This window comes from Melozone crissalis, unplaced genomic scaffold (genome assembly GCF_028551555.1).
Source record: "Melozone crissalis strain CALT ecotype California unplaced genomic scaffold, PUWL_Pcris_2 ptg000042l_1, whole genome shotgun sequence".
Lineage (NCBI taxonomy): Eukaryota > Metazoa > Chordata > Aves > Passeriformes > Passerellidae > Melozone > Melozone crissalis.
The window spans coordinates 33,284,250-33,295,548 of record NW_026535820.1 but is presented as its reverse complement, the minus strand read 5'-3'; positions in this window follow the sequence as shown (position 1 = coordinate 33,295,548).

Sequence of the window (11,299 nt, the reverse complement as noted above, 5' to 3'; positions counted from 1 at the left end):
TTATATTTACTCTGATAAATTTAAATTTATTTTCATGACAGAGGTTTGTATTGCGCTGAAATACCATTAATATCCAAAAGTTGTACTTCAGAATCCAGTGTTGAGTTTGTAACGTACCTGGCAGCATTATCTGAGCCTCAGAAATATAAAAATAGTTGGCTTTATGTGTGAAAATCTCTCACAATGACATTAAACACCCCTGAATTATTTTAACATCCATATTGCTAAGTCATGATTTAGACAACTTCCTGTGGCCCCTTAAGTATTATTTTCACAGTAAAGTATGACTTTGAACAACAGCAAAGGGCAGATGCTTTCCTGGCATTTACAGTAAAGGTGAAATTGATATGTTTGAAATGCCACAAGTAAACACAGATACTGGGCTGAACATGTAACAAAGCCCACACATCCCAAACTAACAAAGGTGCATCAGCTTGGAGCTTGAGCTGTATAGAAATTCAAAGTATATTTGCTGGTTACTTACTTTAGACAGCACTGCTTTCCCATGATCACAGAACTCTGCCTGTATTTTGATTCAGCATTGACATGTAAAGAACATTTGTTAATTGTCCATTTTAACACACAGTGAAATGTGTGAGATCAGCACAACTGAAGACTTAGAGTCGGTTTTACATGTATCAAGTGGGTGCATTGAAAAGGCAACTTCAATATTGAGGGATTGTTTTAAGTGGTTTAAACCTATCCTCTGAGCCAACTTTGCTGCTAAAAAGCTGCAGAGGTTGAAAATAAAAATAACACATTCTTAGGCTGTTTGCATTTGCTATTCAAAGGGCTTGTTCGTCTTTAATCTTAACTCTTTATCTCCAGAACTCTGAATGAGGGAAAAAGACAGAGACTATACCAGAATCCTTTGCTCTATCAACAGATACATGGGAATTAGAAAATAACCCTCTGCTCATTTGCCAATAGCCTTTGCAAGTCACCTAATTAGATGATTAAGTCATTAAAGGGATATGCGCATCTGAAAAGCCTCTAGTCAGCCTCTGAAATCAGAGGAGATAAAGACAAGACTCATTTCTTTTTTCTCTTACACTGAAAAGGTAATTAATCCATTTAACTCTGCCTAGCACTGCTTTTCTGTAGTAAAAAGGAGAGACTGAAGCAGGATAGCTTTTCAGAAACACTCTTTGAAACATCAGAATGACAAATGCTTCTTTCTTTTGCATGCCACATGAAGAGGTTCGGCTTAGCCTCCAGTGGTCAAAATTATTTAGACAAGAGATCAGCAGCAGTGTGTGTAATGCTGACTTTGGTATTTGGGATGTTACTGACCACCTGCTAATTTGACTTTGGTGTAACTCAGTGCAACGCCTTTCTCCAGAGCAGCATGTAAGGCTGGTAAATAAAATTCTGAAGAGAAAATTATTTAGCACCTCTCCTATAGAGGCTTCACAGAGTCATCCTTGGGTGCCTGTCACCTGCAGGATAGGGACTGCCTTCCAAACAATAACAACATTTTCCAGGCTTTTAATGTAAAGCTGGAAATAGTGTGTTGTAAATGACATACAAACATGTGCTGCCCTAGCAACTAAGGAAGGCTCCCCATTTCCAACTGCCAACTACACTGTGGATTAACCAGTGCTTCAACAGTAATTTTTAACATGTCCATATGTGTAAGGTTTCAGGCTTAATTTCTGTGAATATATTTTGATATTTTCAGTATAACACAACTATGAAGAAATAAAGGTCAGCAGTAAAAAGTAGAGCTCAGAAAAACCTTAATCTGCAATGCTGTTGTCAGGATTCATCAGACTAGAGAGCACAGCCCATGTTGCAATAGCTCAGCCTCATCATTTCAGTGATGTGAGAGGATCTCAAGACAGGTGACGGTGGACAGAGGTCACAGACTCCATTTTGCAATTCCTCTCTCAAGAATCAAATTGATGAATGAGATAAAGAAAGAAAGTTTAGTCCTGTGAGCTTAAAACAAGAAACATTTTCCTCTGCTTCACGATTCCAGGATTTTTACTGGGTCTGGCTACAGGAATCCTAGCAACACTATAGAGCAAATAGGAATGTCAAACATGGAAAGTATATTATTATAAATAACTGCCATTGTTGTTCTAAAATCTGACATCTCTATGTCAAAACAATTCCTAGTTTTGAGCCACATTTGGAGTAAATCTCAGGTATGCTCACACAGTTTTTGTACCTGCAGTGCTGTAAGTTCAATTAGAACATTGTGTGATTTCCACAATAATTTTTTGAAAGAGTTCAGCATTGACCTGTTATTCTACTGTATGCAACCCTCACAGTGATTCAATACTGTATCCAAGAAAAGTCAGATAAATCACTCTGAGGTTTAGTACACCTATCACTGCACATTTTAGTAGTATGTTTTGATTGTAATTTTCAGTGATGTCAGAGAGACAAAAAACCTAATGTATGGACAGACAGCACTTTGCAAGTTTTGTGACCACGTTATTGTTATGTGTTTGCATAGACACATATTTTCTTGGGACAGAGGGTGCAAAAAGTGAATCTTCACAAAATACTATAAATCCTTAAAAATCCATGAATTGTCAAAGAAGTCCAAATATTTCATTTAAGATTCAATTGGCACCTTGATATCAAATAGATGTACTGCCAGGATGTGTTCCTTTAGGCAAAATGATTATCAATCTTCCTTAGTTGACAGCAATTTAATAATAACACTAACATGAATTTTTAATTTCTAACATTGCTATAAATACATTGAAAATTTCTTGTCAACCTCTGCCTAGAAGGCTATAAAAGAAACTTCCCCCAGATAAGCTGAAATATAGTTCTTAAGCTATTATTTGTCTCTGAAAAATGCAAATGGATGAAAAGCATTGACTTAGCAAATGTTCTTTATTTTATTCATTATTCAATAATTTGTGCATGCTTAAATCTTTATAATAATTTTGGTTTTTTCCTTAGTATTTATAGTATCTAAATTTGATATGCAAAAAAGCACATACCTACTTCTCACCTTCTGTAATGAGAATAGTTCTTTCTTTCCCACACTAACTAGCAGGATTCTGTATTATAAAATAATTTTAACTTGAAATATAAAAAGGGAACAAAAAGCAACAAAATATGTGTCTTGAGGATGTCCTAGCCTACTAATTTTCTAGTTTCTCAAACTAGTTTTTATTTCCTAGTTTCTTTAAAAAATTAACATGTACAAGAATGGCCAGATCAAAATACCAAGTAGATCAAAAGAGATTATGGGTTATTATTTTAACTGTAAGGCCTTTAACAGACAAAACCTAATCTCTATGCAAAGTCATTACATCATGAGCAAACAGAAAAAAACAGCAATGAAAACTGTTTTTAACTCTCTAAACCATTCTGTTGAATTCTAACTTGATAAATTGACATTATTTCCCTCATTATACAAAAATGAGCAACATATTATTTCATATCTCAGTATATTTTAGATTTGCAGGGAAGGGGAGCAAAGCTGAAAAACCTTAGGCAACAAACTCAGCCTTAAGCAAAAAAAAAAAAAAAAAAAAAATCCCTGCCACTCTCTTGCTTGAGTGGCCCTTGAGAAATCCGTGAATAAACATTTTTTGCTCTTATTATACACAATATTTCCTTCCTTTTCTATCTCAATTTGCATTACATACTTTTGACTGAAGGCAATAACAACGATACCAGGAAAAGAAACAAGTGTCAAAGGACATCTAGATAGCAACCTCTCAATGCTTGAAATCCTTCAAACAAAGTGGAACTTACAAATGTAACTAGTACCATACCATAAGACAAGCTAGCTGAAGCTATCAGTTGAAGTGAAGATATTTGGTATCTTGTTGAAAATTTCTAGTGGCTAGAATTTCATCTGCAGTGAAGAAATATTTTTGACAGGACACCATAGCATATTGAGTTATTCTAACCCCCTGCTGAAACATTCTTACTTGCAGACACAAAATGAAATAGTTTTTAGACATTAAATATGTACTTCTCCCATAAATTAATTATTAATCATGGAAATATATGTAATAAAATGAAAGAAATTAGTGTGAGGGAAACACAGGGAAAGTTGTAACAATAGTTGTTGTAAAATAGTTACATAGAAAACAGATTATACACTTTCAGTAATTAACAGGTAGGAATTATGTCAAAATTAGAAAAACGAGACAAACCAGCAGGGCAGGACAATTCTGCTGGTTGGCAGCTGGATGGCAGCTAATTCACCAGGGATGACTTCAGTAAGTAACTAACATTACCTGTATAAAAGAGACAATTAAAATCTACTTTTAGGTAAAGACTTAAATATAGTCTATGTGTACATTGAGTGTAAGGAATAAATAAGCATTGCAGAGCTAGCATCAAAAATCTCTGTCATTACTAATTTCCTTCTTCCTTTTCTATCTTAGGTCAGCCTACCATTTTCAAAGCTTTCTTAAAGCATTAGCATTTTTCTATTCCCCCCTTTTTTTCCTTGGGTTGGTTTTTTTCTTTTTTTTTTAGATTTTCTATTTTTCCAGGTACTTTCTATTCATACCTTCTATACACCAAGGTCTCCTCCAGTACAGAAACTCCTATCATGCAGTTGGGTAGGGAAAAGAATATATGCAGGAGCTGAAAGAGGATGTTTTCAGTCTGGAAAAAAACAGGAAAACACCATCAAAACAGAAATCTTCCTGAGTGGAACAGGTCTTTAGAGCAATTTTAATGTAAGCAAGCTTTAAGTATCAGAGTCAGGGCTGAACAGGAATGTTTAACAACATATTTCAATGCAAAAATTGAGTTATTCTATTTTATTCCCAAATTACCTTTTCCAGAGTCAGTACTAGACAAGCTCCAGATCATGCTGTGCAGCAGTTTGTGATGTTAGTACCCCCCCAGCCTGGTCTTCCCCAAAAACAAAGTCAGCAAAAGGTCAAAGCTGACCAAGGAAGTTTGGCTGCTTAGCATCAACCCAGCACCACTGGTGATGGAAGCACTGTGATTTCTTGCTGATGCAGCTGAGCTGCAGACACACATTACCATTTTGGTTTTCCCATTTTTTTCTCCCCTCAAAACTGATGCCTATAAATTTATAACAGGTCTTCCTTCAATGCCATAAGAGAACCCCTAAAGTTAACAAAATGGTCTTTGAGAATAAATTTTTAGACTGCACAGCATTCTGAAAAAGCACATCCATTGACTTTCAATATTATATCATCACTTTGAAGTCAGTTGGATGATGCTCACAAAAGGTCAAAGGGACAAATGAGAGGCCTGCCAAGATTTATTTTGGGTATTTATGCACCATTAAACAGGGTTACTATCACCTGCTTTCCAAGATATCGTTCATCTCTTTGGATTGCACAAGTTATAATAGTGACAGTGAATGGGAAAACACAGGTTGTTTCTATCTCTGGATGTATCTCTGCTTAATTCAACTTTGTTTTGCTCTTCAGACAAAGTGATAACTTCAAGGGAAATGGCCAGAGCTTTTTGGAGCACTGTAATGCCATCTCAAAGAATCATCTATCAGACCTTGGCATGTCTCCTCTCCTGTATTCTCTCCTGAATTCAGCAGGAGGCTTCCAATATGACAACTGATCTACTAGACTTCCTACTAAACAAGCCAGAGCTTTATCTTGGATAAGCCACTTTAAAGGTAGCTGTGAGGAGCCTGCCAGCCATGAGCTGCATGCAGATGAAAGTGAATAATGCAACATGCAGCATGCAGCAATATTCTGCCAGTACTGATTCCATCTACACAACAAATACTCATCATGTGCACATAGACGGCAACTGAATCAATTATAATCTTTCAAGAAGGGGAAAAACAAAGACTTTTGTTTTCAAAGCAAATGTCACCAAAACAGTTAAAAAAGACAAAAGCCAGATAAAAATATGAATAGAAATGGTCTCTTGATTGCTCTTCTCATTGTAAACTGCATGGTGAGGGTTTTTTCTCCCGTTTGAAGGGTCAGAATAAAAAGTACAAAAGGAAAAATCATGTTTAAGTTTTCATCTTTGAAAGGATCTACTCTTGGAAAGAAAAAAAACCTGATAATATTTTAACATGTAGGGATCAAACTAACAATGCCACTCACTATCAGAAAGTAAAATACATTTGAAGCATGTTATTTTCAAACTTTCTTGCCCTAAAGAATGACAAGCTTCCTAGTGTAGCTAGGGAAAGTAAATACACAATTATAAAGCCATAGAAATGTCAGATTACTCCTTTCTGGTGGGCAAAAATAACCCACTAGGCAACATTTACTGCTTTATCCTTATTTCTGAAAGGAAGTCCCTTCAACATAGAGTGGCACTACATCTTCTACCACTTAAATATATTTGATAATTCAGACACAGAATATACATATAAAGTATGTATTTAATCTGCACTCTCAGGGAATAAAAGCATAGTTACAGAATGAACAAACCTCTAAGACCTACCAAACTAAAACAAGGAGATACACCTTGAGTCTCACAATCTTTTTTATTATGTAGTGTATTAAGTGGTGTTACAAACTGTTTATATACCCAAGACAAAACCAAACTATGTTTTTTTTCTTCAATCTTACATTCTCACTTACCTACATAGATTAAAACAGGCAAGCAGACATATGCCAAGGCATAATTAAATAATTAACTCCGTTCACAGCTTCTACTTATTCCCAGCGCCCAAAGCAGATTCTGCTGCAGCAGAATAGCACCCCCTTTGGCTCGTGGAATGAATTAAAGGGTGCTCCTTCTGAGCACATAGAAGTTGGTGCTTATTTAAGATCTTGTCACCCACCATGGTCATGTCCATCTTAGACTGAAAGAAAACGTATTGCACTCGTGTTTGGATACTGCTAGTTTCTAATTTTATTCAGTGTGGAACTGAATAGCCAAGCTGATGCTTTACTCTCCTATTTATAGGAAGTCAACTGACTATTACGCAATTTTAATCTAAATAAAAGATACCAAAATATCTATTTTGTGTTCTGTATTATTGTCATCATTGTGCACAATGTTTATTAATGAGACTGGGAAGGTATGAATGTTCTTTGCACAATTTAGTACCAGGCTGAACAAAGTCATGTTTCAGTACTACATTTAGTTATTGATGTAATGTTGCACTGCTGTGAGAAAAAACAAAAAGAAGTTGGACAGGTTTAAACTATTTTCCACTGAACACCACCTTCCTTTGCAATGGCAATTTCAAGACCTCCAGATAGGTCTAAGAAAAAACTACACAAAAAATTTGAAATAGTTGTTTTCCTCAGTTTCAGTGGGATTCCTGGAGCCAACCAGAAAAGATATGGCTGTGAATCATAGTCTTACAATATGAAAATTAAAAAGTAAGTTATAAAGAAGACTAGACCAGACATGTATTTTGAAAAATGCCTTTCATTATGATGTTTTCCTCTGATCATCATTATATTTTCCTACATTTTAACAAGAGTCACAGAAATACATGAAGTCATACGCATTCATGATGAGGAAGTGGAGGGAAATGAGTGAATTTTGCTGTTCACAACTCCAAAGAACACAGTCTTTCCTCCCTATTCAGTGCCTCTCTGGAATGGAAAAATCTGTCTCTAATTTTCCACTTACCCTCAGTGGTAGATTAGAAAACATTCCCAAGTGGAATTGTAAATCTTTGACCACACTCCTTAAGAAAGCGAGAAAGCGAAGACTTTTGGTTCCTTTCAGAAATGAGTTGCCCAAATTTATGGTGAAGAGAATTGATTCTGTCACATTCTAGTATGTGCTTAATCTAAGGTACTTAAAGATTGTGTAAGAGGAATTAGCAAATTTCAATATAATGATAAGCATGAGTTCTTAAATTAATCAAATGCTCAGCTTCATGAAACAATTTTGTAGGCTGCAGCTTGTTAGCACTGCCAAAGGCTGCTTCTTTTCTCAAAGGCATCACACACCCTCACATGCTCCTCTTTCAGCAGAAAATTATAAAATTTTCTTGCACATAAGGAAGGGTCACTGTGCAATTTCCTTTTACTATAATTTGAAATACCGCAAATATAATTTCTCATCATACTCTAGGGAACATAACAGTTTTGGCAAAATGCAAAGAGAAGGTAGAGTTGAAAAAGAAAGAAACCCATACATTAATTTCTGCAAAGCATTTTAGTGTTTTCTCCTCAAAAGTCAGTAAGTATCACCAGGCTAGTTTGAGATACTTGGATTTTATTGAAAGAAACAAAGTTGTGCCCAGAGAATATTTTGAGTCAAAATGCTTTGACATACTTCCAAACCTACAAATTTCACTTTGGAATCATGCCTTCCATACATTAAATTTTCTTTGCTTATTTGCTGAAGCAAGAGAACTACAATTTTAAATATCAAGTTAGCACTATGCATAGAATTTAATAACACATTCATAAGAAGGTTAGCTTACATTCACAAACTTAAATCTGTTATCTATTTTTGAATGTCTGTCCTGAAAGATTTAAATACTGTTTTTCAAAAGTACTTTACAAATAATCAGAGGTTATTCATTGTAAATTAATTCCAAATATTTACTCAAGAGATAGATAGTTATCCTAGGATACTGTAACTCACTATTTTTAATGAGAATATCACTCCAGTGACTACAACAATCAGAATTCTCCTGGCTGTGCTGTTGGCTATCCAGCAGAAACTGCATTTTCAGAAGGTTAAACAAAGAGAAGGTACTGTCCACCAAATATGGCCAAGTTTGAAACTGGAGAACAGGCTGCCCTGTTCATATTTCTTGTGCTTCTTAAACAAGGATAAACATGTAAGGAAGTCAGATATTTGTGGATGCAAATATGTTGGGAATTTTGTGTCTTTTGAACACATGAGAGAGCTTTATAAAATGTTGATGTAGCTCATCCTGTTTAAGACAGGTAAATGTTGTCTCCTAGTTGGGCATCCAAAGATTTTGAGTGCTTTTTCTCAGCAGTTTTTTCCCAAATAAACTTTGGGAAAGTTTATTACTTTCCCAACACTTTTGTTATGGGGCTGTGAAATAGTTTTTGTTTCTTAGGGTTGCAGAATTATTTCTGGAAAAAATCATCTTGCATTTTCCCACAATGTACCCTACATGCAAGGAACAAAAATGCAATCTTTGTCCCATTGGTAGGAAGGGAGAGCTCTGTGTTATCCCTTCCTGACCTGGTCTCTTCTGAAGTTAAAACTGGGAAACGCACTACAACTCCTCTCCTATTTGTGAATAACTCCTGTCTCTTTGTGAATATCTTGCTAAGAGAATCAGGAAAACCAAAATGACTGTTGCATGGTTAGGTCTTAATATGAAGAAATGCACCAAGAAACTAAAACAAAGCATGTCACAGAATACCTCTCTGGTATCATCATCATCAGTGCCAGGTGAGCAAACAGATAGCTGCCTTGTTATAGGATCCTCCAAATCCATGCCTATTTTGCACACACTCCCAGAGTAGGAATGGTGTATCTTTTTGCTTTGTAATGCTGCTGGAGGCATCTGCAATGATTAAATTGTCTGTCATATCTGCCAACATTTGCTTAAAATAGGAGATGAAGTGGACTTCTGGAATAATTCGGCAATAATCTTGCCTGTTAATTTGTGAGACCTTTCAGGCACCACAAGTTTTTCTGTTCTGCATGGCTTTGCATCATTGATCCTTACATACAGTATGCAAGAAATCAGCAAGAATTCTAACTATTCAATCCAGTATGGTTCTGTCCAGAAACCTCTGTCTGTGGAGGACAGCTGAAGGGCTAATGACACATATTACCTTTATTTGTACTTTAACTTATGCTTCTATTAATTCTTGGGATTTGTTTTGTTTGTTGCATCTCTTGCCAGGAATACTGGTTCAGATTTCCTCATGATTCTCCTTGCTTAGTAATTTGTACACTAGTTTGGGCAATTTTGGCAGACCTTTAGACCTTGTTCATAACATTAAGTCTTTTAAATAGAACCCAAAACTTTGCAAAAACATCTTTCAGAGTTGTAGTCAAAAAGAACATAATACTACCATAAGCCTGTATATGAGAACTGAGAGCGAAGCCAACAATAATGACAAAGAGCTTCACAGTAATATAATGCCAATATTTTTCTTGATGCAATCACATATAACCTCTGGGTCCTAGAATTATGTTCTATTTCCGTTACTCCTGCTTTACATCTTTATATGGGACAGTTAGTCAATGGTCTATAAACTATTAAAATGATAGAAAGTCAAACGTTTGGGAAATAGATAGCACCTCACAGCAAAGATGACTGATTTTTCTGCAAGCTTTCAGAAGTTTCCAAGTCCTTTTGGACCTAATTGGACTTTTAATTGGTGAAGGTATGTTATTAAAATTCTAAACTTCATTTTTTGCATCCCCTTTTGCTTCAGATTAATGTAGGACAGGAGGAGTACTGTCTATAGTATCCAAGATGCATTTGCCCCCCACCCCACCTCAGATGATACATCAACATCCTCTATTTTGTTCGCCTTCTTTCCTAAAAAAGCCTGTCTGTGAGTTTGGGTTTTTTTTTGGCTGTGGCTGAGCTTTGCATAAAATATTTCATCCTGCTGTGTTTCAGGGTGACAGCACCTGTTTCACCCTGCCCACAAACACATTGTACAGAGCACTGCAAAAGAGGAGAGTGGGGAAGGGCGCTACACCCCTCACGATGGGCAGCGGCTTCATCTCCAAAAAGAAAAAGCAGTGTTTTGAAATCCTTCTCTGAAGTGAGAAACCTTTGTTCTGTATACAGGAAAGAAAGCAGTGGTGGTGCACAAACCATGCCTCTCTCAGAGGCCACTCTCCTCTCCAAAGGCTCCCTCTGCAATGCTCTGTGTGTCTGACTATGGTCACAATCTCTCCTCACCCACTCCAGTGAAAACACAGACCCACTCTGCTGTTTACTTATGGGATTTTATGGTTTTATTGACACAGACAGTTTTAGAAATGCAGGATAAAATACTCAGAGCTTCCTTTTCATGTCTCCTTCCTTTGCAACATGTTTTCTTTAGTAACAGACAGAGTACAGAAGGATGGCAGATCAGATACGAGAGCCAGGTGATCCCCTGGCTGATGAGGGGTTTGGGTTGTCATTGCAGGCACCAGTGAGTGGATGAATGCCTGGCATTTCAGAAAGAAACCTGACTCTTACTTTCTTTCCTTCTATTTGAAGGAACTTCACAGTATTTGACAGGTCTTAAAACTGTGCATATCTGCTGCCATGTAAGAAGCTTGCCTCTAATTTAGGAAGGTACTGTAGATAAATATTGCCTCAGTAGGGCTTACTAAAAGTCTTTCTTAAATCAACAACTATGCAGTGTAGTTAGAACTATATGCATGCAGAGCAATTTTAGTTTTTTTGACATCTTCACAAAGCCAGTGGTGGATACCCATTTTC